Here is a 6,000-nt window from a genome sequence, read left to right on the forward strand (position 1 = left end):
CTCTGCCAAGAGCTGTGTCAACATCCTACCTTGTTTGATCTATGAACATGATTCATGGGAAAATATCTCCACAGGCAGCAGAGGCTGCTACTTGAGAGACAAGACGTGGCCAAAAGGAACAGTGCAGAGGCTGCCCCGCTGCCCGTGGCCGGGCAGACAGCCCCGTGTTACAGGCAGCACCAACAGGCTCCAGCACAGCAGGGAAGAATTTTCTATCCATCTCGTGTATGAGATTATATTGAATTCTTGTACACACCCTAATTCACCCTGACTTCCCCTGTCCCTGCTTGCAGGCAGAATGAGATCCCAGGGCAGGCAGGACAGGACTGTCACTTGCAGCAGCAGTGCCCAGATCTATGGTTTGCTTGAACAGCCTGGTATTTTATTCCACAACTTCTATTAAATTGTCTCTCACATATTTTTGAAGGACAACCAAGCTGGAACATGCTCTATAACTACAGGGAAACAAAGCTTAATTCTTTACTATTCAAAAGGAGCCTGTGTGTTAAGAACAAAGGAAACAATAAGAAAAATATTTTTACTTTCTCTCCCTGCTCAAGTTGCCTGGCAGATGATTTCATAACCCTGTCAGGTCTAACATTTGTCCAGCCCATTCCATAAGCCATTCCCTGGCAGGAAGAGCCCACTCTCCTGCTTTGTGGGACCCTTTGTCTAAAATCATAAGTCACAGCATGTTAATGAACATACACCCTGCTTTGTAAGGGGGATGTGGATTCTCCTAGGTTTTGACTGAAAGGCAGATGAGAGGGAGCAGGTGACAGTGTTACTGTCCTGGCAGGTGCAGCACAAGTGTGGGTGGCCAGGTGAGAACTCCCCACTCCCCAACAGGGTATGAACTTCAGGCCCCAGAGGACAACCAACCTCCCAGGCTCCCAAGGCAAACCTACTGCAGACCAGCCCTGACTGCTGCCCTGCACAGCCCAGGCAGCACTGACCCCTCTGCTCATTCCAACACACAGGGAAAGTAAACAAGCCACAAGAAAACATTGCTTTCAGTTGAGAGGTAAAAAACAAAAGACCCCACCGAAAAGCACTTGAAGGATTAATTACAACAAGAGACAATCAGGGCAGCAGTGACCACACTCACACTGTTTGCAGGGTGACTGGGTGGTCACCACTTGGAGGAAGACACAGAATAAAGTTTCCCAGACAACTGATTAGCACAAAGCTCAGCTGCTCGCTCTCAGCCAGACCTATTCAAACTCTGTTATCTGTATCCTTTTTCCCCACACTCTGCTGCTTCCATTAGGATGGTATGTTCCTGACTTAAAACTCCCCTAAAGTGCTCCCGTGCACTTTCAAAGCAGTTACTCAGCTCATCATTCAATAGCCGTGAAGCAGAAGCATTCCCAGAGATTCTTTGACATGAAAAATTTATTTGCTTGAAGGGTTCTGCAGGATGGTTGGTTATGCTTTTTTTTTTTGGTTGTTGGTGGTTTTTCTAAAGCAGATTCCAATTACTTCTCTTCTAGTTGCATTAAAATATAATTTCACATGGATCCATTTGGAAACAAGTGTGTCACTGCCAAGAGCAAATTATTCAAATCCTCCTCAAGCAATCAGCAACTCAGTAAAGAAAAAAAGGTGCTCTTCTAAATGACACTGCAAGGAAAAAAACTTTGGTAAATATATATTCCTTACTCAGTGCCCTCAGGTTTGTCCTTCCTATGTCCTTCCACTTGCAGTAATACCCATTCATCCTAAAATACCTCAGACAGATTCCCATCACAAAAACAGATACAGAAATCAGTGACACGGGAATTACTGAACCGCACAGCCAAGAGCCCCACAAGATCTGCCTCGGATGCTCCTAATTTGGGGCCCGCTCTCATTTCTAAACATTAACAAAGGCACAAGTCCCTGGATGCAGCTCGCTTGCAGCTGCAAGGGGAACCCAGGGAACAGAGTCTGTCAGGCACAAACTCACGTACCAGGGGCAGGGGCTGCACCACCAGAACAAAATGTAAATTAAAACTCCATCACAAAGGCAACCCTGTTTCCTCTGAGTACACAGTCCTCGGCATCAGAATTTACACCGTTTCAATCTCAATTATTTTATCATTTTTTGTATTTATGCATTGGGGGTGCAAAATCTTCTGTAAGACATCACAGAAATCATTATGATAAATTAGGGAAGTGCCCAGCATGCAATTATTAATGCTGCCAACAGATTGGCACCAGACAGTAATTGAATTCCCAGGAAATGCCATTAAGCAGCATTAAGATTTTTCCTTTCATTATTGATGTCAGGCAGAACCTTCCCAAGAACACCGTGGTTTTCCAACTAGCACTATTAGAACTGAAAGACAAAGGCTGGTGCTGCTGCTCCTTCCACAGGGGCTGCACAGCCACCAGCAGCTGCAGGAAGGCAGGGATTAGCTGCTGCTCCATCATTCTCATCTTTGTGTTTGTGTTTTCTACAGGACTGCCACCAACCAACAGGAATTAAACACCTACACTGCTGCACCCAGACCGGTGCATTTCGCTAAGCAAACACAGATTGTGACTAAAAACATCCGTTTAAATAACTTCACAGCTTCACACACATCTACATAGGCTTTGGCTTTCTGGATGAAAAGGGAAAGCTAATAATTTGATAAATAAAACACAGCTTTTTTTACTCAGTTTGCTAAGGTGCATTTGGCAAGAAGATGGAATTCATTAGAAAATGCACAAGAAAAGCATTTTTAAATTGTTTTGCTAGTTAAGCTTAATTTTGTTCCTGTTGAGCGCAATAACTCACAGTAATTTATTCAGAAGACATTTTCATTTAAATCTAACACTGATATCACTACACAAAAAATAATGACTACAAAAGGGTTTGAAAAAAGCTGATGCTCATATAATACAATAAAGTAAACAAAAGCTGGTGACTGGTAAAGGGAGAATTATCTTATTATCTTCCTTTTTCTCTTCCACCTTTCAGCCGCACTTGCTTCGGATGCTGCCACCCAGGTCTGAGGCTTCAATGGAAAATCTCCTGGAAAAACAGGGACAGGGGATGGGTTCCTGTGTGCAGGGACACCAAGGCAGGGCCTGGCTCCAGGCAGCAGGAGCAGCAGCACCTGCCTCACAACACCCCACATCTCCCAACGACCCCTGCCCAGGACCCCTCAGCTCCTGTACCACGGCAACTGTGCAACAACACCGAGTACCCAACGGAATCTGAACACATGTTGGTGAGGGCCCTGCTTGCTTCCAGCCTTCTCCAAACATCAGGAAGGTTTAGAGCAGCCTCATTAACAGTTTCATACTACTAAGACATCTGCTTTGTAAGTAACCTCATTACTGTGAAGCTGAGAAATTATTTGTTAATGAAATCCAAAATAAATCGCAGTAAGTGATGCAGCTGCTCCGTGCTCACGCCTCAGCAGGCTGCGGGAAGGCACGGGCTGTTGGTCCAGGGCTGCAGAGAACACCCCCAATCCCCAGAGGTATCTCCACTAACTCCACACTTTTGTTCCCAATGTCTGTGACAAACTAGGCTACTACCAATGTTACTTTTTGTTTTTTCTCCCTGAGGCACAACACCTTTGGACAGTGCAGGATCTGAGCGCTCAGGACTGGAGGAACTGCTACCAGGAAACCCCAGAGGCCTCAGGGAGTCCAAACAGCTCCAAAACCACACAAACCAACCGAGGGACACACACTGTGCCCGCACAGACACAACCACCAGTCTGAGAGAATGAGCCTCTTGGCCTCCAGACTGATTGTTGAGGAGCAGGGCCACGGGGGCCCTGCAGAGAGCTGAGCAGGGCAGGGATGGAACAGGCAGGACCTGCCTCTATGGGCTGCCACACACTCTGGGTTGGTGGCTGAAGAAACCACCCCAGAAAGTGAACTGAAGACTGGGCTGCAGCCCCAGGGTGGCAGCACAAGGTGGGCTGGAATTGGCTCTGTCCCCCTAATTACCCTCCACACTTAGAGACTGGACCTGACGATCTGGGCACAGCCTGTCTAGGCTGAACAGCAGCAATATTTAATCATCAGTTTAGAACATCTGCAAGTGTTTTGCAGCAACACGTAAAGTTTATGGATTCTTGAGCTTTGTATAAGCTGCCAGGTGCTGTGTGGTTGTATTTTTTGTTGCAAGAGGCTCCTGTTCCTAGTCTGACAAACACTCAGTACCAAATTAGTGGCACGATGCCTGAAATCTTCCATGCCAAGTTTAGCACTGAGGGAAAACATCTTCCTGATTAAGCAAGGGCACAGCTTAGGCATTTAGAAGAGACAAATTCAAAACACTGTAAGAGAAAAGCAATTATTTCGGGCTGTGCTGAGGGAAGCTGAGAAGACTGACTCATTTGCAGCAACAGATTAAAACCAGGCGGCGGAGGCGCGCACCACCCATCATCCAGCCCAGCGCCTGACAGCCAGTGCCACCCCTGCTCCCACAGGAGCTGGGGGAGCTGAGCTCCTCAGCCAGCCCTGGACAGCACCCACAGAAACCTGGCAGTAGCTTAGTGAAGCTGGGAGCAGGTCGGGACCCCCCAGTCAGGACCCCCAGCCCTCCCTGCCCAGAGGCAGCTGCCTGCAGCAGCACAGCTCAGCAGCCTCCCTGTGGCACAGCCAAGACTTATCTCAGCAGCAATAAGTTAAAATGTGAATACCCAGCAGCTGAGCAGCATTTCTGTCCATCCCACCTCCCTGCAGTTGCAGAAGCTCATCCGAGGGGAAGCTCTGCAGGGCCACAGGGATCCGAGCACAGCAGATGCCACTTCCCTCCAGAGCAGGAGGGAATTTTGTGGGCATCACGATTACGGAGCAAGAGGAAAACCAGCAAACCAAAACCCAGACTAGAGCCTGGTTAGAAAACTCACAGCAGAAAGAAGAAGGGGCCCAGGTTTACCTCTCTGAGCCCAAGGTGTAAATTGCAGCACAGAGCTATTAAGGACAGGATCATTATCCAGAACTGGGGTGGGACAACAACGGAATTAAAGGAACATAAGAATTTACTGTTCTAATGTGATATGGAAAAATCACCAGAAAAATGGTGTGTAGAGCACTATAAGAGCAGAGATGTGAGAGGGCAGGACTGTGCTGTCAGCCCTGCACCACAGCTGAGGGAGGAAGGATGTTGGGGACAGAGAGAAATCCATGGAAGGAAACATCCCTGGAGCTGAATCCTGGAGCAGCCCGGCAGAGTTGTCCAAGTCTATTCTCACAGCCACACTTCAGGTTACTATGATATCTCTGGGAAAAGGTGACAAGAAACTTCTGACATATCTTTTCCTCGTTCCCCTCAAAATCCCACGTCCTGAAAGCACCGACGTGCCCTGAGCCCTGGGATGCTGCTCTCAGCCCAGCACACGTGGTGCCCACACAGCCCAGGGCACCGAGACAGCAGGGAGGAGCTCCCCAGGGAATCCTGTACTCTGAATCAAGGGTCACAGGTCGGGTCACATTAACAGACACTCAGTGACTTCCAAGGTTGGGAACATCTCAGAGCACCTTTCTCACCCACAGGCCCAGCAGGGAAACGCCACTGCTGCAGTTCCTCCGCGATGTAGCACACCAGCCGACAGACCCAGCACCACACACACCCAGACCCAGCACCGGGCGGTGCTGCCCCCGTCCCGCCCACGGGAACACCCGAAATCCACCCCCGTGGCAGCCAACACACGGTTTGCCACATCTGCTCATCCCTCAGACGTTAAATAAGCAACGTTCAGATGCCAAGGGAAAGGAAACGCATGAGATAAAAGGAAACTTTTATAAGAAGGAAAAAAACTGTCAAAGTCTTTTGGCAACAATCAAGGTAAATGGGTTTTGCCATCAAACAGGCAGGAAAACACCAAAAAGAAGGGTGCGAAGGGCAGTCACGGAACAAGGCCCAGCTTGCCCAGGGAGAGGCCGGCACAGACACCAACCCGCCCGGCGGCGGGAGGGACAGGGCAGCGGGGCCCCGAGAGCCTCCGGTAACCGGTTCCCACCGGGCCCCGCGCCGGGGGAAAAGGCCCCAGAAGTTGGCGACACCGG

General features: G+C 48.9%; 1 protein-coding gene across 1 annotated transcript in view; it reads right to left on the reverse strand.

Annotated features, from left to right (window-relative positions):
• Window positions 1-6,000, reverse strand: part of CTNNBL1 (catenin, beta like 1) — a 56,241-nt gene that overhangs the window by 40,785 nt on the left and 9,456 nt on the right. The gene's annotated exons all lie outside the window — the stretch shown is intronic.

Source organism: Chaetura pelagica, unplaced genomic scaffold (genome assembly GCF_000747805.2).
Source record: "Chaetura pelagica isolate M959 unplaced genomic scaffold, ChaPel_1.0 scaffold493, whole genome shotgun sequence".
Lineage (NCBI taxonomy): Eukaryota > Metazoa > Chordata > Aves > Apodiformes > Apodidae > Chaetura > Chaetura pelagica.